The following is a 24068-nucleotide window of genomic DNA, read 5'->3' as shown; positions in this document are numbered from 1 at the left end:
ATTGACATCACCCTGTATAGTTATTAATTATCTTCTCCCATTCATCTGAGGTACAAAACCAAACCCTGTGGCATCTCACATGGAGCATCTGAAGGTTTGATTGCTCTTTCTCCTAAGCTCTTTATCCAATAAGAATGGATCTACTATATTAAAAAAAAGTGGCACCAGCAGTAAGATAATAAGGTCAACAATATTACTGAGAGAAGGAATAAAACAAGGAATAAAATGCACGCACACCCATCCAGATCTTAACAAAAGTTCACCCATCAGAATGACAATGTTTCCTTTCCTCTTGCTAGGTCTGAATCTTGATTGAAAAAGGCCCAAATAACCTGCCTTTTCTAATATATCTAACTAATTCCTCCTCCACCAATTTCCCAAAAACAGAAAGGTGCAGACAGGATGGAAGTTGTCCAATAGGGTTTGGTTGAGTGATGGCTTTTTTTCAAGAGAGGGTTCAGAGGTTATGGGGGGGGAGTGTGTTCCTTTGTGTGAGGGTGAGTCTATTTGCACGGTAAGTGGGAGGGGCAGATATGGCGGAAGGGGGGGATCGTATCGACATAGGGGGTCACGCGTTCGATGTATGCAGGCGATCGCGTGCCCCGATCCCCCTGACTTCTCCCGTTCCCCGGATGGTCAAGACTCTCAGAGCCTGGGCCTTCATCTGATGTTATGCAACGCACGGTCCGTGGCCAATAAGGCCCCCCTAATACATGATCTGATTCAGGGGGGTGCCGCGGATATTATAGGCGTTACGGAGACCTGGTTGGGCACTGAAGGGGGTGTGCCCCTGGTCGAGATGTGCCCACCAGGTTTCCGTGCATTCCATCAGCCGAGGGCCCAGGGTAGGGGTGGAGGGGTGGCGGTTGCTATTAAAGAGAGTCTAGAGCCGAGGGAGACCACTGTACCTCAGATTGCCGGGTGTGAATCCCTCTTTGTGAGGTGGGGTCATAGATGTCAGATGGGCTTGCTGGTCGCGTACCTGGCTCCTTGCTGCGTGACAGCTGCCCTGCCCGAGCTCCTGGAGGTGCTTGCCGGGGTGGCAGTGGAGACCCCCAGACTTTTAGTCATGGGGGACTTTAACTTGCCATCTGCCGGCTCGTCATCGACGGTAGCTCGGGAGTTCTTGGCCTCCATGACGGCCTTGGACCTGACTCAAGTAGTGGATGGCCCCACTCACATCGGGGGAGGCACACTGGACCTGATTGTTGTCTCTGGGCAGTGGTTGAGAGATCTGGACTTAAAGGAAATAGTCATTGAACCTTTGTCATGGTCAGATCACTCTCTCCTGCGCCTGGACTTTCTGACCGCTACCCAACACCGCAGGGAGACGGAACCATTACGCTGGTACCGCCCCAGGCGCCTGATGGACCCAGAGAGGTTTCGGACGGAGCTTGGGCCACTTCCTGAGGGTCTGGCTCACGGCACGGCAGAGGAACTAGCTGCAGCCTGGGAACGGGCTGCGGCTGGGGCTTTAGACCGTGTCGTGCCTTTGCGGCCTCTGACCCGGCGCAGATCCCAACGGGCTCCTTGGTTCTCCGAGGAGCTGAGGGGGATGAAACGCCGGAGAAGACGCCTAGAGAGTTCCTGGAGGTCCAGCCGCTCAGAGGTTGATCGGACACTAGTTAGATCCTATACTAGGACCTACCTAGTGGCACTGAGGGAAGCGAGGCGTTGCTCGCCTCCTCCTCATTGCGCCGGCAGATAACCGCCCAGCTGCCCTGTTTGGGTGACCCGCCTCCTTCACCAGGGGAGCGGGATGACCCGATGCGGGGCGTGCTGAGGAGTTTAACGGTTATCTATACGATAAAATCGCTCAGCTTAGGGACGGTCTGGACCAAAATTGTGGCGATTCAGACGGGGTATCTGAGGCGGTCTTGGTGATGTTGTTTGGGATGAGTTTGACCCTGTGACTGAGGACATGGACAGGTTGCTGGGTAGATTGAATGCCACCACGTGTTTACTGGACCCGTGCCCCTCCTGGCTGGTGCTGGCCACCAGGAGGTGACACGAGGCTGGCTCCAGGGATTACGAGTGCTTCCTTGTTGGAGGAGTCTTTCCGGCCGCCTTGAAAGAGGCGGTGGTGAGGCCCTCCTCAAGAAGCCTTCCTGGACCCGCTGTTTTAGGTAATTATCGTCGGTCTCCAACCCGCCGCGGCGAAGGTTGTAGAGAGTATGGTGGCATATCAGTTTCCCCTGCACCTGGAGGAAACTGTCTATCTGGACCTGCTCCAGTCCGGCTTCCGACCCGTTACAGCACTGAGACGGCTTTGGTCGCGTTGGTGGATGATCTCTGAGGCCAGGGATAGGGGTTATTCCTCTGCCCTGGTCCTATTAGACCTCTCAGCGGCTTTTGATACCATCGACCATGGTATCCTGCTGCGCCGGTTGGAGGATTGGGAGTGGGAGGCACCGTTTATCGGTGGTTCTCCTCCCATCTCTCCGACCGTCGCAGATGGTGTTGACGGGCAGAGGTCACCCGCGGCGCCTCACTTGTGGGGTGCCGCAGGGCCGATTCTCTCGCCCTTCTGTTCAACATCTATATGAAGCCGCTGGGTGAGATCATCAGTGGCTTCGTGTGAGGTACCAGCTGTACGCTGATGACACCCAGCTGTACTTTTCCACACCGGCCACCCCAATGAAGCTATCAAGTGCTGTCCCGGTGTTTGGAAGCCGACGGGTCTGGATGGGGAGAAACAGGCTCAAGCTCAATCCCTCCAAGACGGAGTGGCTGTGGATGCCGGCATCCCGGTACAGTCAGCTGAGTCCGCGGCTGACTGTCGGGAGCGAGTCATTGGCCCCGATGGAGAGGGTGCGCAATTTGGGCGTTCTCCTGGATGCACGGCTGTCTTTTGAAGATCATTTGACGGCCGTCTCCAGGAGAGCTTTCCACCAGGTTCGCCTGGTGCGCCAGTTGCGCCCCTTTCTAGACCGGGATGCCTTGTGCACAGTCACCACGCCTTGTGACGCCTCGCCTGACTACTGCAATGCTCTCTACATGGGGCTCCCCTTGAAGGGCATCCGGAGGCTGCAGTTGGTCCAGAATGCAGCTGCACGGGTGATAGAGGGAGCCCCTCGTGGCTCCCGAGTGACACCCATCCTGCGCAGGCTGCACTGGCTACCTGTGGCCTTCCGGGTGCGCTTCAAGATGTTGGTGAACGTCTTTAAAGCGCTCCATGGCATAGGGCCGGGTTACTTACGGGACCGCCTGCTGCTACCGAATACCTCTCACCGACCCGTGCGCTCTCACAGAGAGGGACTCCTCAGGGTGCCGTTGGCGCGACAGTGTCGTCTGGCGACACCCAGGGGAAGGGCCTTCTCTGTGGGGGCTCCCGCCCTCTGGAACGAACTCCCCCCAGGACTTCGTCAACTTCCGGACCTCCGAACCTTTCGCCGCGAGCTTAAAACTTACTTATTTATCTGCGCTGGACTGGGTTAGTTTTTTAAGTTATGGGTTTTTTAATGGGTTTTATCTCCAAATTTTAATTGTGGCCAATTTAAATAAGTTTTTTAATTGTATTTTAATGGTATGTATAGTGTATTGTGTATTTTTACTTGGCTGTGAACCGCCCTGAGTCCTTCGGGAGAAGGGCGGTATACAAATTTAAATAATAAATAAATAAATAAAAGTGTACCTTTCTCCGTTATGGTGGAGACAGCAGTCAGAGTGGGTGGAGCTCCTCTGTTCAGATTGGATAACTGAGTCTGTTGAAGCTGAAAGTCCCGCCCCTTGCTGCTGGGAACCCCAGATTTTGACTCAGTTGTTCAGCCTGGACGGTTGCGTTGTGGATTTCTCCCTGCCTGACTTGCAGGATACATACTTGTGAGTAACATTTTTCTTATTTTTTCTCCGCTGGCTGCAGAAGTGATTATTACTTCTGCTTCAATCCTGTTGAGCTGCAGGCGTTCCAGGATATTTTTGGTGGGGTTTTTAGCGCCCCCGAAGCCAGCAGGGATTGGATGAGTGGAGTTATTCACTCCCAGTATCGTTGGGGCAGCTTCTAGCACTGCCGAGGGCTTGCTGGGCGGTATAGAAATTATTTGGATTAGTTTGCCGCCCGGCTTTAATTATGATCGCTGAGGAGTTTGGTTTCCGCTCCCACAGGGTAACCTGCAATTTACCCAGCCCTCTGTCTCCTATTTCGCGTGATCTGATTTTTCCCGCCCAAAACAGTTTAAATGGATCGCTTATTGCAGCTGCGGAAGGAGACGCTTAGAGCTTAGTGCTCACTCCGCCCCTCCCCTATCCAAACTCCGGCGGCCATTTTGAGCACTTTTGGAGTGAGTCTTCAGAAGATTAGTCCTGAAGTTTACATTAGGCGGAGTTAGGGGCTAATTTGGGCGTGGAGCTTTGTGCTCTCATTATTTCAGCTGCAGTTCTCCTCCAGTTCGGACTTTAATAGTCAGTTTCTCCCTCTCTCTATTGGCGGCCGCCATTTTGAATTTAAAAAAAAAAAGAGGAGAAGTGATTCTTTGGCCTTATTGAGGTCTAGAAACTTAATATTTCATCATGCCTAAGGCCTTGGCAAAATCCAACAAATGCCAGGGGTCTCCATTGCCGGAGGAGCAAGGTCCATCAGGAGGGGTCTCTCCCAAGGCCCCTATGGCAAAATGCAGCCATGTTTCCAAGCAGAAAACCAAGGCCCCACCTACTTCAGGCCGCAGTAAGTTGTCTAAAGCATCTCTGAGGGATGAGCAGAGAAGAGATGAAGCAATACAGAGAATATGTAGTAGGGCAGTCTCTAATTTACCCTCTTCTTCAATGGCCAATCCAGAACCCAGTACTTCTGCTGGGTCTTTTATTCGAGAGGGTATTATTTCTACCTCTCCTGGTCAAGCTTCCTTACAATGTTGCCCAGTGGATATTCCTACAGACGCATTATGGGGGGGATCCCTTCCTCCAGTTTCTTATACAGTTGATGCACCAGTTATTGAGTCTCCTGAGGAGTTTTCTCAGATAGTTCCTTCTACCACGTTGTTGGTCAGGGGGCAGAGCCTCTTTTGCCTGTTTCGCCACATATTCAGGCAATCATTGAACAGACGATTCAAAGGACCCTTTTATCGGGCATGCAGATATCTGAGAGGGCTTCCTTGTCCCATTCAAGGCTATCAGTGAGGGAGGAGGATCCTGAAGAGGAGGAAATGCAGTCACAGCTGGGTACAGTCTCGCCTACCCACTCAGTAACTAGCCATCCCTCTCTTTTGGAGGGATTAGAAAGGGGAGATCCTGACCTGTCTGAAGATGAAGGGTTATTACCTGACCAGCCGGCATTTACTGGTCTTTTTCCTCCTAGTCTTTTTAAGTCCTTGCTTTTCAAGGCAAAGAATGTGGCTCAATTGAGTTCTTCCTCGGATCAACCTGTGGCATCATCCTCCAAGGGTGCATCTGACATTCTTTTTTCTGAACCTGACCGAGTTCCGGATTCTATTCCAGCACCCCCACTTTTCATGGACGTAATCAAGCGCCAGTGGACAGCCCCTGGTTCTTCTACGGTTCCTTCCTCAGCAGACAAACGTTTCTTCAATGTGGACCCCAAATTAGCTTCAGCTCTACAGACACCCACTGTAGATGGTCCAGTTGCAGCTCTGGCATCTTCCTCATCCATTCCGGGCCAGCCTGAAGAGAACCTTCGTCCAGAGGATAGACGGGCGGAGCAAGTCCTGCAGAGAGCTCATCTAGGTGCAGCTTGGGCAATCCGGTCGGCTTCTTCAGCATCTTTCTTTAATAGGTCCACCTTGTTGTGGCTCAGACAATTACAGGATAAACTTCCAGCAGAGGATACTCGTATCCACCAGGACCTGAATAAGATAATTGCAGCTGTTCAATTTTCGGCGGATGCCACTTTACATGCCATACGTTTTGTTTCCAAATCCATGGCTTCAGCCTTGACGGCTCGACGCTTACTCTGGCTTAGACATTGGCAGGCGGATGCCCGCCACAAATGGAGGCTGGCATCGGCTCCCTTCGCAGGGGAGCTACTTTTTGGTGTTGCGTTGGACCCTCTATTGGTCGAGACTAAAGACAAAGGAAAGATATTACCTTCAGTCTATCGCAGAGGGGAAGCCAGATTTACTCCCTTTTCTCGTCAATCTTCCTTTCGAGGTTCTGAATGGGGGGCTGGTTCTTCCAAGTTCCAGGGGTCCTGGGCTCCTAGACAAAGAGGAGGTCATGATAGAGTTTCACGGGGTAGGCCCTTTCCTTCCAAGCGGCCCTTTCGTGGAGGAGGAAGTCGTCCATTCCGGCGTCATCGATAGGTGCATTGCTAGTCCTCCCATAGGGGGCAGGTTAGCCCATTTTGCGGATCAATGGGAGTTCACTACTTCTGATAATTGGGTTAAGAATACAATTCAATACGGTTTGTCTCTGGAATTTGTTTCCTTTCCAAAAGATTTTTTCATTCGCTGTCCGGTATCTAGGAACAGGGATAAACGGGTCCATATGGCGGCAGCCGTTAAGCATTTAATGGAGATTAGGGCTATTCAACCAGTTCCCGTAAGGCAAAGGGGACATGGGTTTTATTCTCTTTTGTTCCTAGTTCCCAAATCTTCGGGGGGCTGGAGGCCCATTTTAGACCTCAAGAGACTAAATCGTTTTATTGTTTATCATAAGTTTAAAATGTACTCTCTTCGTTCGATTCTAGATGGCGTTCGGAAGGGCGACTTCCTCACTTCCATAGACCTCACTGAAGCTTATCTTCATATCCCTATTTTCCCGGATCATAGGAAGTTTCTCCGGTTTTGTTATAAGGGGGTTCACTATCAATATAGGGCACTGCCCTTTGGGTTGTCTTCTGCCCGGAGGGTTTTCACCAAGATCTTGGCTGCTATGGCAGCTCATCTTAGGTCCATACCTATTCGACTTTATTGTTATTTGGATGATATTTTAATTTTATCATCGTCAGAGTCAATGGCCAGAAGGGATTTACAGATTGTAGTTCAGACTCTTTCTTTACATGGCTTCTCTATTAATATAGAGAAAAGTCATTTGACCCCCTCAACCTGTTTACTTCACTTAGGAGCAAATATTGATTCCATATTAGGTAGAGTCTCTTTATCTCAGGAGAGACAGAGTAGTTTAAGATCTTTAGCTGGTTCTTTAATAAAGGAAACCAGAGTTTCCTTGCTGTCATTATCCCAACTCCTGGGAAAGATGATTTCAACCATTTCCATCGTTCCATGGGCGAGATTTCATACTAGAGACCTCCAGTGGTTCCTGTTGCCATTCCAAAGAGCGGGCACAGGCAATTCCACTTCCAAAGTCCTACTGCCCAAGGAGGTTCGCAAGTCCTTCTTCTGGTGGTTGTCATCGGCGATTTCCAAGGGATCTCCTTTGCACGGGCCTCATCGTTTGGTGGTAACTACGGATGCCAGTCTTTTCGGTTGGGGTGCACACCTCAAATCGCTGCTGGCTCAAGGGAGCTGGTCCATCACTGAACGCCGTTTTCCTATCAACCGGCTAGAGCTACGGGCTATTTATCTAGCTCTTTGTTTTTTCTAGAACCATCTATCAGGCAAGCATGTACTGGTGCTCACGGACAATATCACAGCCAAGGCTCATGTCAACCGACAAGGGGGCACCAGATCCAAGTCCTTGATGAAGGAAGCAAGGACCCTATTCCTGTGGGCAGAACGGAATCTTCTGTCCTTGACTGCAGAACACATCTCAGGGGTGTCCAATATTCAGGCAGACTGGCTCAGTCGTCAAGTCATCGACCAGGCGGAGTGGCGTCTGCACCCAGATCTGTTCAACGACCTCTCACGTCGATTTGGCACTCCAGTGGTGGACATGTTCGCAACACGGCAGAACACGCAGCTTCCTCGTTTCTTTGCCAGGTTTCCAGATCATCTAGCAGAGGGAGTCGATGCTCTTCGCAGTCCATGGCCAGAGGGGTTACTCTACGCGGTCCCGCCTCTCAATCATCCCGAGAGTCTGCCGTCAGTTACTGGAGGAACAGGCAGAGGTCATCTTAATCGCCCCTCACTGGCCTCGGAGGTCTTGGTTCGCAGATCTCAAGTCGCTGTCAGTGGCTCCCCCCTGGAGGATTCCTCCCAGCAGAGTGTCGTTATCTCAAGGGGCTCTGGTTCATCCAGATCCTCTATGGCTCCAGTTGACCGCCTGGCGCTTGAGCGGGGCGCCATGAGAAGAGACAATATGTCTGCCAGGCTTATCCGGACTATGTTAGCGTCCCGGAGGCCTTCCACTGAGCGCATTTACTCAGCCTCTTGGCGGGCTTTTTGTTCCTGGTGTCAAAGGGCGGGGGTTTCTCCACTCCGGGTTTCCATTTTGCATATATTGGAATTTTTGCAGGAAGGGTTAGACAAGGGGTTAGCTCCCAACACACTTCGTAGACAGGTAGCAGCTATTTCCACGGTTTTATCCTGTGATCCACTGACTTCCTTGTCTCAACATCCTTCTATCAGGAGGTTTTTCAAAGGGGCCAAAAATTTATGTCCTCCCGTGGTCCACAGATATCCCACTTGGGATCTTTCGCTGGTCCTAAATTCCCTAACAGGGCCTCCTTATGAGCCATTGAGGTCTACCTCTCTGAGGCTATTAACTTGTAAGGTTGCCTTTTTGGTGGCTATCACCTCTGCCAGAAGGATTTCAGAATTAGCTGCCCTCTCTGTCCGCAGTGATCTTTGTGTTTTCCATCCGGATCGAGTAGTGCTCCGTTTGGATCCTTCATTCATTCCTAAAGTAAATTCAGTTTTCCATCGCATGCAGGAACTTAATTTGCCTAATTTTTGCCCTCACCCAGTTCACGGGTTAGAGCACCGTTGGCATACTTTAGATGTTCGAAGAGCTTTGAGAATTTACATTAAGAGAACAGCAGAGTTAAGGAGAACAGAGTCCTTGTTTGTGTCTTTCCTTCCTGTTTCTTTAGGGCGTAAGGTGACATCGTCCACTATAGGCAGATGGATTAGGCATACGATAGCTAAGGCTTACGAGATGAGATCCTGCCTAGGCCCCGCTTAACAGCGCATTCCACTCGCAGTGCAGCTACCTCAGCGGCCTGGTCTACTCAGGCATCCTTGCCAGAGATATGCAGGGCAGCCACCTGGTCGCCGCCTCTCCGTTTATTAGACACTACAGAGTGGACAAGTATGCTTCGCTGAAGCTGCCTTTGGCCGTGGGTGCTGCAGCAGGTACTTGTATCTGAGGTTGAATCTGTCCAGACCGATCCCTCCGTAGTTAGGGACACTAGGCTTTGGTATGTCCCTCTGACTGCTGTCTCCACCATAACGGAGAAGGCGTTGGTACTTACCTGAGACGCACCTTCTAGTTCAGTGGAGACAGCAGTCAGCCCCTCCCTATTTCGGTCTGGATCCTCTTTTGTTTGTTTGTTTTGGATAATAAAATTTGTTTCTCTATTTTCCACGACGCATTGAGTCTGGTTTTTCTCGCCTTCATCAAAATCTGGGGTTCCCAGCAGCAAGGGGCGGGACTTTCAGCTTCAACAGACTCAGTTATCCAATCTGAACAGAGAAGCTCCACCCACTCTGACTGCTGTCTCCACTGAACTAGAAGGTGCGTCTCAGGTAAGTACCAACGCCCCTTCTCGACACAGGCAGTCCCTCCCCTGCTTCAAAGAAGCGTGAATAATCTAAACCCAGCCATATAAGTTCTACAGGTTCAAAAGAATTCCAAGTAACACTGCAAGATGTTTTCCAACTCATTTTATTGGCATAGGGACCCTCTTGTCCAAAAGTTTTGGTCTCCCTCGAGGTGGAACTGTCCATCAAACATCAGGAAATTTTCCAAATGTCCTTATAATAGATTCATTGCCCTCACAACCAGCAAATTGATAAGAAAATTATTTCACTGTAGTAGAGGTTAAACGATAACATCTTCCTTACCCAGATCACATCTCATAGTTTCTAAAGTATAAATCGGGTTCAGTTTGTGCCCATGCTTGAGAGCTGGGGCCAAGATCAACTGTAGCAAGCCCATGATTGCTATAGAGTCCATGGAATCCCAAGCTGTCCCAGAACACAAGAGTTAAACCTGCCACCTTTCACAACTTCAGGAACTATTGCCATTTATGTACTTCGCTTTCTGATTTTATGTCAAAAGCATTTTACATATGAATACACCTACACACATACCCATCTACATGCAGTAAAAAAACCAAAACCCTAACTAAAAAATAAAGCTCTACAAACCAAACTATTGCCAAAGGAGACAAAAATGCACGGGAGGAAAGATCTGTAGGTTGAACAAGCAATCCTAGCAATAGTAATCCTATGTATTAAAGATTTTTTTTAACGAACATGCTGTTCTTCTTTACTTCCCATTAGAAAACTTGGAAAGCTCTGCTGGATTCAGCAATTTTGAAAAAAGAGCAATACTAGGCTGTTTATGCTGCCTCTTATCTTCCTAGTTGCACAGGGTCCAGGCTTAAGATTTCTTGAAATGTTTGAAAAGGTATAGAGAGCCTCTTTTCCAAGTTTCTGAGCAAAAATACTTACAAGTCTTATGCTTCTGTTTATTCTAAAAGAGAAAGAAAATAGGATTTAGAGATTTTTGGCCATTTTTCAAAGGCATAAACTGGTCACCCAACGTACTGATTCTGGAGAAAGATTTAATTCATTTAACCTAGAGGACTACCAGAGTCTAAAAGCCATAGGATTGACTTTTAATCCCACTTCTTGATGATTTAGTCAGCAAGCTACTAACCGAGCTAGGTGTCAAGTTACGGATATAGAAAACATCAAATGCTAATCAACTTAATTTTTATGCTGGCGCAACCTGATACTGCTCTCTCTGAAGCTGACTAAAATTGATTTATTACTTCTTTGTTTGTGTAACTAATTGGATTACACTAATATTGGTAAAGGAAGAATGGAAAGAACATTTCATGATGCTTTACAGCCCCTCTCTAAGCAGTTTACAGAGTCAGCATATTACCCTCAACAATCTGGGCCCTCATTTTACTGACCTCGGAAGGAGGGAAGGCTGAGTCAACCAGTCTGGATTGAACTGCTGGCAGCGGGCAGAGTTAGCCTGCAAATACTGCATTCTAACCATTGTGCCACCATAGCTCTTTAGTACTTTAGTAAATTTATTTTAGTAAACCCTAACCCTATGCTTATTTTGATTATTGGAGATTAATAATATCAGTAAACTTATCCAAATTTAGTCTCAAATCTGATCACAAATCTGTGTTCCTGCATAATCTTTTGCCTTCAGCTCTGAAGTGCTGCACAAGATAAAATTTGATTTTCACAGGATCATTCCTTTGAGCCTCTCCAGAATTTGTTTCATTCTATTGATTCATATACATGTTGGATTATGGTTATCGTTAAAAATGTAATCTTGTTCGACTAGATAATCTATACCCTATTTTCATATATGAGATTTTCATAATCATGGCACTATTTCCATTTGATAAACTACAGTCTGATTTTATTATTGTAAAAATATTCTGGCAATTTTTGAGGATTCTCCATAGCTTGCTGTTGGGTAAGGAAGCATCCTTTACAACTACCAATCAAAATACTTTGGAACTACTGGCTTAAGGGAGTTATAAGCTATAGTGGCATGATGCACAAGAAGCTCATTGCCATCCCAAAACCTTATAGGCCCAGAAATTCCAGATGATCACATCTGGTCTAACTGCAGAACTTGTTTGTTTTTCAAACGGTTATCCTAGAACTGTCGCTCACAGTAATAAAATTGATTTATTACAAAAAATAATTCATTGACACATGTATATAGTTTCTTGGTAATAACAGAGAAAGAATTTGCCATTGCCCTTCTCTAGGCTATTTTTTTCAACTTCATTTCATTTCATTTCATTTATTTGATTTTTATACCGCCCTTCTCCCGAAGGACTCAGGGCGGTGTACAGGCAAATAAAAACAGACAAGACAATAATCTATAAAATGCAAAATTAAAAAACTTATTATAATTTGCCTAAAATTTTAAAATATATAGAAATTAAAACCCCGTTTAAAATTAATAATAAAACTATACAATCCATAAAATTTAAGCCAGCCCCGCGCGAATAAAAAGATGCGTCTTCAGTTCGTGGCGAAAGGTCCGAAGGTCAGGTATTTGGCGTAAACCCGGGGGAAGTTCGTTCCAGAGTGTGGGAGCACCCACAGAGAAGGACCTTCCCCTGGGGGCCGCCAGCCGACATTGCTTGGCGGACGGCACCCTGAGAAGTCCCTCTCTGTGAGAGCGTACGGGTCGGTGGGAGGCATATGGTAACAGTAGGCGGTCCCGTAAGTACCCAGGCCCTAAGCCATGGAGCGCTTTAAAGGTCATAACCAAAACCTTAAAGTGCACCCGAAAAGCGACAGGCAGCCAGTGCAGTCTGCGCAGGAGGGGTGTTACGTGGGAGGTACGAGATCCTCCCTCTATCACCCGCGCAGCTGCATTCTGGACTAGCTGAAGCCTTCGGGTGCACCTTAAGGGGAGCCCCATGTAGAAAGCATTACAATAATCCAAGCGAGAGGTAACGAGTGCATGAGTGACTGTGCACAAGGCATCTCGATCAAGGAAGGGGCGCAACTGCCGAACCAGGCGGACCTGGTGGAAGGCCCCCCTGGAGACGGCCGTCAAATGGTCTTCAAACGACAGCCGCTCATCCAGGAGGACACCTAAGTTGCGCACCCTATCCTTTGGGGCCAATAACTCGCCTCCAACAGTCAGCTGCAGCTGCAGCTGACTGAATCGAGATGCCGGCATCCACAGCCACCCCCTCTTGGGGGGGTTGGGCTTGGGCCTGTTTCTCCCCCTCCCGGCCCCGACGGCTTCCAAGCACCGGGACAGCACTTCGACAACTTCATTGGGGTGACCTGGGGTGGAGAAGTACAGCTGAGTGTCATCAGCGTACTGATGGTACTTCACCCCAAAGCCACTGATGATCTCACCCAACGGCTTCATGTAGATGTTGAACAGAAGGGGCGAGAGAATCGACCCCTGCGGGTGATACTTACATCCCCATCCTTGAATCAAGTCTGCTTAACTTCCAGGATCTTTTAAAACGGGGAGAGAGTAAGACCTGCTGAGAAAAGATATTAAAATATAATAAAAGCTATTTCAATTAGCTTTGAAATGGACTAAGGGAGAAAGCCCTCTATTGACAATAAAGGCATCCCATGTGGAAAGGATGGGGGGGGGGAATTTAATATCCCAGTAGCCCTTTCCCTTGGTTCCCTCCACCTAATCTCATGTTTTATTTGTGCATGATTTCAAAAGCTGCTACTTTACTTTGCCCAAAAATAGTCTCCTTAGAAATGTTATTGTCATTATTATTATCGTTGGTTGCATAGTCAGCCAGATGCCTAGACTGGAATTGGCATTTTTATCCACCTATTGAATCCTTCCCAAGACCTGGAATAGGCAGATGTTGTTTGATGGTATTTTGTCGCAGATGTAAGCTGTTCCAAGTAAATCTTGCTTTTGGAATTGATTGGTGGCAATTTTGTCAATCCTGACAGAGTGCAAGTGGTGCTCTAGATGTTTATTATTTATTTGACTTTTATTCCACCTTTATTACTTTAGAAGTAGCTGAAGGCAGCAAACCTAATACTCCTTCCCAGTGGTGAAATCTAAATTTCTTTCCTATCGGTTCTGTGGGCGTGGCTTGGTGGGTGTGGCTTGGTAGGGGGTCATGTGACTGGGTGGGTGTGGCTATGTGACTGGGGGATCAAAAGACAGAAACTCACTAACAATGTCCTGCTGGAGCAGGATTGGACCAGATGACCTCCAAGTCCCTTCCAGCCCTGGATTATCCTCTAGTGCCAGCTTTGTAATCTTCCTTCCTCTCCTTTTCCCTCCCTCCCTCCCTCCCTCCCTCCCTCCCTCCCTCCCTCCCTCTCTCTCTCTCTCACCCCCATCCCCACATTTTTTGCCTTGCAGTTTCAGCTTTTTTACCTTTTAAAAAATGCTTTTAAAAGTAAAAAAAAAAAGCCTCTGACGATCAGGCACCTCAGCTGGGATGTCAGAGCCTTGTTTTAATCCTTTAAAAGCATTTTTTTACAACCTCTTCAGCCCAAGAGGTTGTTTAAAAAATGCTTTTAAAGGTAAAAAAAAGAGGCTCTGACGATCTCGTGGCTCAGGTGGGCATGGGGGGTGGGCAGGGATTTTTGCTACCGGTTCTCTAAACACCTGCTGCTATTGTTACCGGATCAGCAGATCTGGTCTAAACAGGGAGCATTTTACCCCTGCTCCTTCCTCCTCGTATTTGTCCTACAACAACCCTGGGAGGTGGGTTGGCCATTTTTCATGTCTAAGGTGGGATTAGAACTCACAATCTCTTGGTTTCTAGGCAGCACCTTAACCTTCTAGGTTTCTAGGCACTACATCAAACTCACTATATTATTTTAGATGTTTAACCTGCTGTTTTATATATAACTCATGGCAACAAACATATCTAATACTCCTGCCTCCTATTTCTCTCATGTCAAAATCTTGTAAGGTGGGTTGGGCTGAAAAAGAGTGACTATGCCCAAATTCATCCAACTGGTTTTCATGCCTAATGGAAAGTCTAGAACTCAACAGTCCCCTGGTTTCCAAGCCAGCATCTTAACCCTTATACTATATTGGCTCTTCATATGCTATGATATTGCTTCCTTAGAAAAACATTCCCTTCCAGCTTGATTCTTGACAGCAGGTCTACCACACAGATGAGCTATGAAGTCATAAGCATGGTTTTGAACCTCCAGTAGCCCTACACAGTTCTTCCAATTTATCACCTCTTAGGGAGCAACGGTGATGTTTTCCTGGCTTATTGTTTGCTTCTTGATTTGATTTGGCTACATCCCTGCAAACTCCTTGTAAAATGCAGCACATTTATTCACTTTAGATGTTTACTAAGCACCCAACATAAGGAGCCAAGCTGGCTCATCAGCCTAATGTACTGGCAAAACTAATCATGCCAAGATAGTGGGTAGGTATTAGGGTAGAATCAAGGATTCTAAAAGTCTATATCTGCACTCCCTGAAAATTGCAGGTGGTATTAGAATTAAGGCAGTTGGGCTGAATCTTTGGATTAACAAGAGAAACTGGGGAAAAAAAGGGCTGAGAAGCCTGACAATACAGGGAAAGAGAAAATAATAAATCTACGAGCCTTCCAATATTGCAATCGGTCTCAAATGTTGTTTGGGCAGGAATATTAACATAGTCTGCTAAGTGCTTGGAGCCAATGTGTTCATTCATTTATATCAAAGGAGAGAAGCTGCAGTGCAAACTGGGACAAGAAGTATATAAGGTTAGGTGTTTCAGGGACTTTTCAGCCCAGGACATTTATCTGCTTAAATGTTACAGAAAGCTGAAGCACATTGATTGCATTGATGACATTAAGGGTAACTCAATCAGGCAGCAAATACAAGCTAATAAATAAAATTCCTGAGGATACCAAGATGAGATTACTTTGATGGCAACTTAAAAATGCCACTACTTTGATAACAGAGATATGCTCGCCTTTGTTATCTTTTAGCAGGGGCTGAAGTACCAGATGTGCTAAATGCAACGTTTGAATTCAGAAACCCACATATTTAGTTCTTAGCATCCCTGTCATGAAAACTCTTGTTGCTGGAAATTACTTGGACTTTAAAGAGCCACTGTCAGGACAGACAATACTGAATTACGTAAACCAATTATCACATTTTGTACAAAACAGATGTATGATTTCATGTTTTATTGGGTACCAATAAAAACAGCTCTCCTCTCTATGCTTCCTGGTGTTAGGGGACGAAGACTTCACTCAAAGGACGGCTTGCTATTGTATCAACCTTGCCTTAACTTGCTCAACACAAATAGCATATATATTTATTTAGGCAAATCAGTTTGGCAGAGATGAAGAATAAGGATGGCAATAATTTAAACAGATTAGAATAGAAAACAAGCCATATTTTAGGGATTATACTGATCAGTTCAGAATTGAAAGGGTTCTCATCAGTGTGATACCCATCTTGGAATAATATGTGTTCTAAGTCAATTCTAAGGCTACATAAATGTGCTAGTTTTCCAGATTCTCAGATAATTAAACCTCAGATTTTATAAAAGGTGGTTGAGAATTAAAGATTGATGGTCTTTAAATATATTATAGGAAGGTTGCAGAAACTGAAAGCAAGTCTACCTGCTATTGTTAAAGATTCAGATTGTATTCCAGATTGTGTGATTCAGAAATGGTTGATTTGCTGTATTCATGGTGGTTTCATGGTGGAAGAAAGACAGAACTAGAAAGAACTTACTATTTGATTTTTCTTCCAAATCAAAGATATTCTTTCTCAGCTGTATCTTATATCAGATTTATCCCCTTTCACTGGCGATATATGATTGCTTGTCTCTAATCCAGAAGCACTGTTAGGAGCTATTATGGAAATAAATTTGAAGAAATATATCATATATCAAGTTGAACTGTGGGAATAAAGATAAAATGTGAAAACTGAACTAAATTAGATGGGAAAGCATAGCATCTTAATATAAAGTATGTGATTGCAGCCTCCAAGAAGGAAAGTCTAGGAATATTATTAGTACCTCAGCACTATGGAAAACAAATTATTGGACGCTCTGATATTCTATCCATACTTTGAAATTCAATATACCCCACAATAGTTTTAATTATTCAAATGATTAGCCTAAACATCCCTTTATTTAGGTTGGATTTACATGACAGCATCCAACCATATTTTACCCTATATTTTGTGCCAACCCAACCAAAGAGATTAATTTGAGTTCACTGAGTAGGCTATCATTCACTTAACGTGTCATACATAGGGATGTTGGGGCTAGGAAGCAAATATTCCTCCGTGGTGTAATTATTCTCAAATTTTACTAATTAAGATTTATTGAACTCAAAACCTTGCATACCATTTTCTGATCTGATCTGGGCTAATTCACCAGATATATTAATATAGCTGTTGCAGTATGCTGTTTCTGTTTTGTGTTTTTGTTTTTATATTCAGCAAAGGTAACTTCAGTTATTTTTTTCTAATCTAGATTGTAATTTTAATTTTCGTATGTTCTTGGAATAAATAGTAAGAAAGGTCCTTGCATATTCATTTCCTCTGAATACCATATGCATATTAATATGGCACCAGATGTATTGAACTTTTCTCCAATTATCTTACCTAGCAAAGGATATAAGAAGCCCAGGCAAGGTCATGGTTATTTCATTTTCTAGATTTATATCCTCCAGGAAGTTAAAATGGCTTATATAGCACTCTCTCCTCTAATGTTTTCCACAGTTTTACAGGATAGGTTGAATTGAAAGCAAACTTCTTGCCCAGTCATCCAGACCCAGTGATCTTTCATATCTATCTAATCATAGACTTGAACTTGGTCTCTCTGGTTTTATGTCTATCAATTTAGCCTCTACACCAATCTGGTTCTTTAAAAGCTGAACTTTGCTAGTACTTATATTAGAACATCTTGGTTTTTTTCTTCACTTTTCTGTAAGAAGGAACAAGGGTGTCGATAGCTTCTTTTCTCTTTCTTCTAAAGTCTTTTTAATTCTTCCAAACGCCAGGTTGGAAGACCCAAAGTCTTCTCTTTACTGTTATTTCACGAAATAGCCCCAAACTTTCTATTGGCTTGTTAACACCACTTTCAAGCTAAAATATGCTAGCTGGAACAAGTTAGTAGAATGCATTACCAGCGTAAAAAGAATAGTGATGAATGCCAATATAAGTTGTCATGGGCCAAAACACCAGAGCTCTTTTGAGCCAGAAAGTAACTATGACAGATGGTCCAGGCTACCAAGATTGTACACATTGTGGGGGGGGGGGAGTAGAACACTATTTCAAGTGAAATATTAATTCAGTATGTCTCTACCTATATCTGAAAGATCATTGATTTCAGAATACCACACTAAATCTCCTTCTGCTTTTAATTTGGCAACATCATTGTAGCTTTAGCTACCTTGTTTCTCTCCATAAATATGGGCCCATGACTTGCCATTGCCAACTGAATGTCTAAAGAGTGCTTCAGTAGTTTTGTTAGATATAGTTGTTCATTTTTGGAAGGTTTATGGTTGCTTTGTGAAAAAAGAGAATTCCTTCCTTTTAATTACTAGACTGAAGAGTTGGGGCTATTCTGAAATATAGAAAATACGCTTTTCCCTGAAGCTAAATTCATCCTGGATTGCTTTTTGATATGCTGTGAAGTTCTATAGTTTCTATGTAGGGATGTTGTTGAGATGTTGAGACTTTAGAAAAAGTATAAAGAAGAGCAACTAAGATGATTAAAGGCCTGGAGACAAAAACATATGAAGAATGGTTGCAGGAATTGGGTATGGCCAGTCTAGAGAAAAGAAGGACTAGAGGTGACATGATAGCAGTATTCCAGTATTTGAGGAGCTGCCACAAAGAAGAGTGAGGTCAACTTATTTTTCCAAAACACCTGTACACAAATCAAGAAACAATGGATGGCAACTAATCAAGGAGAAAAGCAATTAAGGAGAAACTTCCTAACAATGAGGACAATTAACCAGTAGAACAGCTTGCCTTCAGAAGTTGTGTGTGCTTCATCACTGGAAGTTTTTAAGAAAAGACTGGACAGCCACCTATCTGAAACGGTACCAGGTATAGGGTCTCCTGCTTGAGCAGGGGGTTGGGCTAGAAGACCTCCAAGGTCCCTTCTAGCTCTATTCTGATTGAAAAGGGCTGAATTCTCTTTACACGGGGGAAAAAAAAGCTCGCCCTATGTATATGACTACCAGAACGGTAAGAGAAGCAAAAGGGTACAGAGTCTCCCACAAATCTTTTCCAGCTGGATGGGCGATACTCCTTTGACCGGGAATTCCGGTCCTCTCAAAAGAGCCCGGACTCCCACCAGCCTCGGAGATGTTCCACCATCTTCCATCACGTGACTCCTCGGAGAAGCGCCTCAGCCACCCCCACCACCCGTCGGATGAACTAAATGGGGCCGATGAAAAGAGCAGGCTCGCTAGAACGGCTGGCGGGGGCTGGCAGGGGCGGTGCTGAGCGGGCAAAGAGGCGGAGCTGCCGGCGCGCCCAAGCAGGCCTGATCCCGCAAGTCGTCTGGCCATCAGTTGGTCTCCCGCCTTAGCTCCGCTGTGCTGCCCGCGATGGCGCGCAGGGGTCGCCCTTACTGGTGGCCGAGAAACCGCTCGGCGTGAGGCCGGGCCGGGCTGGGCTGGGGCCGGGGGGAATTGCCGCGCCGTCCCCTGAGCCGCCCGGCCCGGGCGCCGAGAGACAGCCGGCATCAAGAGCGTACGGCACGGCCAGGAACGAGCAGGCGGTGAGTGGGAGCGAACGGGGCCAGGGAAGAACCCGAGTCCCCCGCGCCTGTTTGAAGGGGAAGAGGGAAAATCCAGGGGAGAACAGGGGAAATCCCGGCGGGAGGAGGAGGAGGAGTGGGGCGGAGACCTTGCCCTTTTCTTTCTGGTCCGGCACCCTTCTTTTGTTGTCGTCGAGGCGGGGGATTGGGTGTGTTCCTTCTATCATGTCTGTCTCTCGCACCCCCCCCCAACATGGCATGGATTCCTCTTTGCCATTCTGAAGCGCATCCCAAGGCTGGCACATCATCCGTGCCCGGGCGCTGTTTTAGTAGGCACTCTTGTGATCCTCAGTTGAGGGCAGCGGCCGTTGTGTGAGGACTTGGTTTTTTGGTGGGTTTTTTTTTAATGCGTAGGTGTCTTGTAGGGCGTAGGTAGGTGCAAGTTCTTGCGATGTAGATGGGAGAAGCTGGGGTACCTACCCCTGCCCAGAGGTATGTTTACAGGCAGATAACGGGGTGGGCGCTTGGGAAAGCGTGTGATAAGGTGTGCTTGCATCTGTAAGTGCGTATCTCTAGGATGCTCAGAGTTGAGCCCCTCCCCCAACCAACCTCGTTTTCCCCCCACCCCCTCCCCCAAGATGGCTTCTGCACAAGTCCCCAAGTTGATTCCTGTAATCCAGGATGGCTGGAGTTGTGGCTGGGCTGTCCCTGGATGGGCTTTGGTACTCATAAGGCAAGCATCTTTCCGTCCCTCTTTCTCCTCTCTGGTAGGAGTCCTTTTGGGGTCCTTTTCCTTATGAGTACCTGAGAGTCAGAGGATTCCCAGGTTCTGCCTCTGATTTCCTGGATAAACTAACTAGCCTGCCTGTTTTTTTTAAAAAAAAGAGAGAGACAAAGAGCAGAGGTTTTTACCAGTGAAGATAAGAAAGTGTGTGTGTGGGGGAATCATACAGCATGGCTCTGTTTACCAGGTTGCCTGTTGTATATAGAGTGGCCTTGCTGTTGGAATTTGAATCAATGTACTTTAAGCACTTGACTGGTAGCAGTTTATCTTTCTCTGTGTTGCCACGTGATTCTGGGTTTCTCTGAAGCCAAATTATTTTGCACCTTTCAAGAGCTTGTTTGGAAAAAGGGTTACAGGACTGGAGCGCCAAGCCTGAATGGATTTCCTTAAGAGTGCTGTAGTCTTAGCCTAGAAAAGCAGAGGTTTGAAAATCAGAGAGCTTTGCACTACTTGTGACTTCTTACATCTTCTTGTATATAATGGCTTATTTTCCTACTGTTACAAGTATCTGCTTTCAAAAGGTACCATTCCCAAATTGGTAACTTGGAGCACATACGTCAAAGTCAGTTTTCAAAGAACATCATTGACTCATAAGGGTTTTTGGCTTCGTAGTCAACCTGAATATTTCTGTATGTCATCTAGTTATTGGAGCCTTTCTTCTGTTGATCATTGTACAGAAGAGAAAGCTGAGTTTCCAGCTAAATTATTCAGAACCCAGGAGCAGCCAAGTAACAGTGCAATTCCATTAGTGGATTGTTAACGATGCAAAAAAAAAAAAACCCAACCCAAAACCCTTCAAATACAGTGTCCTGTGTTTTTCACAACTTGCCTTTGCTTCATTTTAATATTGGAACATATAATTACATAATTAATTAGGAAAATAAAAACAGAGGAGGAAACATCTAGATGCATTTTTATTTACTATTTCAATTAATTTAAGAGATTTTCATCTAATAGTGGAGGTTAAAATGGTCCTGCTTGTATAAATAGCTTCCTGAAGGATTTTTATAGAATTTGCCTTTCTGGATGTGTCATTTAGTGGCTGAGAAACTGATGTATTCCTCTAGAGGGGACAAATTGCAAACTGGCAAACTGAAAAACAACTACTTTTGAGCTTGGAGTTTTCAGTCTGCATTGTGGGTAAACACTGGTCCTGTAGCTTACAGTAGCTGCTTGGTCATGATCCTGATATGATGTTCTCAGTGGCCTGGTTCTTCTTAGAGTGCAGCCCTTTGCATATGTAGTGCAAGAGAGTAGTTGAATTGATGGACATTAAGGCAACAGCATCTAATATTAAAAAGCTGAAATCTTACAGGAGGTTCTTCTCTCTCCCCATCCTTCATTGCATCAAGATATGGTTGCTTTTTGTTCTTGAACAGTTCTTAGTTGAGTGAAATATATTGGTGGGTAAGACAGTTGACTGGTTATTGATACCGGATGCTTCACTGCTCCTTGAAGTTGATATGCTCCTCTTCTTCCTTGGGTGTCTTTCATTAAGTCTGGTTCTGAAAGAAATCTGACACTGGAAGTGATGTTAGGAAGGTGCTTGTGATACCAAAGGTATAAGATACATTTCTGTCAGTCCTTTCATTGTAATCATAATTGAGAGCATATGCACCAAAGACAAATTCCTTGTGGGTCCAATCACACTTGGCCAATAAAGATTCTATTCATTTCTTCAGAATTAATCATGTAAATGGCTGGTTTTTTTAGTAATGAATGTGATATTTGGAACCTTTTTTAAGGCTCACAGAAATTACTGCCAAAAACATTTGTAAAAATCCTAAGAATTAATGAGGAATTAATTTCACTCTTTTTTCAGCAGGAAAACAAATGTCTAATATTACTCAGAAATATTTGTTTAAATAGTGCAAAATTGGAAGTGGAATGGTGGTAATTAAGTATACTGCACAGGAACCTGCTTGATTGATTAATTAAATGTTTGAAATTAGTCAATTTTTGCCTGAATTAAGGGTTAACTATTTATTTTGATTATTAATTCATTTATAAGCCACTTCAGTAAGACACTTCAGCTGTATATAAAAGCCACAGTCACAGTCAATGCAACAGTGACAAGAAGTTTGATTGCAGAAATACAATATATAATTATATTAAAACATTTAATATAATATTTCTGGCACCAGAAGCTCTATGGGACTCAAATCCCAAAGGCCTGCCAGATTTTTAGAAGCTTCTGGAAAGCCAAGACTGTGAAAGCTACCTTATTCCAGATAAGAAAACCCCTCACAAAGAATCCCTGCCTTCAGTTTCCTCCATTTGCATCACTTAACACTGGGTTCCTTCAATAGCCATTCATGTGGCTTCAGATTGGATAGGCAAAAATCTGTGCAAGATAGTGGTCTTGAAGATATTTGAGCCAAGGGTGAGTATGTATGAATATGTAACTGGATATATTATATATTATCCTGAATTGGGAGGTGACCTTTCCCAGCTGTTTTATATACATGTTCAATAGGATGGGGAAGAGGACCAAGCCTTGAGTAGCACCCAGGAACTAACTTCCCCCACTTCTCCAATATTGATCAACTGAAGCCTACTCAGAATAGATGGAACGATTTTAGGATAATCCCTTGGTGACGTTCTTCTACAAATGCTGTATATTTGGAGACTTAATTCCTTCTTGATCTCATGCCCATGCCCAGTCTTGTTTGCTTCTCATCTTCCACAAGTTTCACTCTAGAACTTTCTCCATCCACTTCCTTTTCTAGAGCTTCTTAGAAAACCAATGAGGAGCCACTGAGGAGTAATACTGTTTAGAGCAGGGTTGTCAAATTCAGAGATGCTTAGATCTGGCCCACGGGGCTGCCCTGGAAACAGCGAAGGACCAGCTCGTGTTGCCTCTGCCAGTGGAAACGGAGCTCAGGAGGGCTGCGGACGACACTCCTGAGCTCTGCTTTTGCTGGCAGGAGGCCGTTGCAGCCGAAAATGAAGCTCAGGAGCCCATTTGGGCCACCACAGGTGCCCCCGACACGAGTGATGTCAAGCTGGCCACACACATCCTGCCCCCCTCACTCCGAAGTCAAACGCAACCCTGATGAGGCCTTCAATGAAATCAAGTTTGACACTCCTATTTAGAACAATGGCTGTTTCTGGGTTTCAAAGGCCATGTGGGCATTCAGTAGAAAGTCCCTTTTCTCAGGCTGCTTGGAAATTGCTCCATTCTATCACAAGCTTAAATATTCCACCTTGGGCAATGGAGACCCTTTCTTCAATTGCAGAGCCTCTTTTATAGCCTGCATGGTTGACCATCCCATCTGGCACAACTCTTCCACCCTCTTGTACTTTCTGAAGAGGAATAGATCTGCAAAGCTTTGAAGAGGATTTTCAGAATCCCAGTTATGAATAAGAGGACCTCTCTAAAGTCCTTCCACTTCTACCTGGAAAGCAGTCTTCTCACACCAACCCTCCCCCTCCCCTGCTCCTTTATAGGCCAAGCCAAGCATCCTCAAATGAGGACAAGTTTTCCTGTTACTTTCAAAAAACACACTGGATAAACAATATGAGAAGTCTAGGAGAAGAAATGTAGATACTTTATATTACCCATTTTTATGATTATTTTTTACTACAAATATGTCGATCATATTATATAAGTGTCTTACAGCCTAACATATTGGACAAAATATATTTAAACTATTAAACTTATCAATAATAATGATAATGCTGTCAATTTAGATTCAGTGTGGTAATAATAATATATAACCTGACATCAAACAGCCAGATTTTTTTTTCTTTTTCTTTACATTTATACCCCGCCCTTCTCCGAAGACTCAGGGCGGCTTACAGTGTATAAGGCAATAGTCTCATTCTATTTGTATATTTTTACAAAGTCAACTTATTGCCCCCCCAACAATCTGGGTCCTCATTTTACCTACCTTATAAAGGATGGAAGGCTGAGTCAACCTTGGGCCGGGCTTGAACCTGCAGTAATTGCAGGCTTCTGTGTTCTTAATAACAGGCCTTACCAGCCTGAGCTATCCGGCCCATTTTCATCTCAACTCAGGCATATCTCTCATCCTCACCTTCGTTCTGAATGCATATTTTAAAAGCCCCATTTTGAAAAGCTTTCTGA

General features: G+C 45.3%; 1 protein-coding gene across 2 annotated transcripts in view; it reads left to right on the top strand.

The window, feature by feature from the left end:
• Positions 1–18936: 18936 nt before the first annotated feature.
• B4GALT2 (beta-1,4-galactosyltransferase 2) overlaps positions 18937–24068 on the top strand; it is a 19996-nt gene continuing 14864 nt past the window's right edge. For both annotated transcript variants that reach the window (XM_058174682.1, XM_058174683.1), the window contains exon 1: positions 18937–19215. The gene's annotated coding sequence lies outside the window, so the exon portion shown is untranslated. The remainder of the gene's footprint in view (positions 19216–24068) is intronic.

The sequence above is a fragment of the Ahaetulla prasina genome, chromosome 3 (assembly GCF_028640845.1).
Source record: "Ahaetulla prasina isolate Xishuangbanna chromosome 3, ASM2864084v1, whole genome shotgun sequence".
NCBI lineage: Eukaryota > Metazoa > Chordata > Lepidosauria > Squamata > Colubridae > Ahaetulla > Ahaetulla prasina.
Note: the sequence above shows the minus strand (reverse complement) of the source record. Positions and strands in the feature narration are given on the sequence as shown.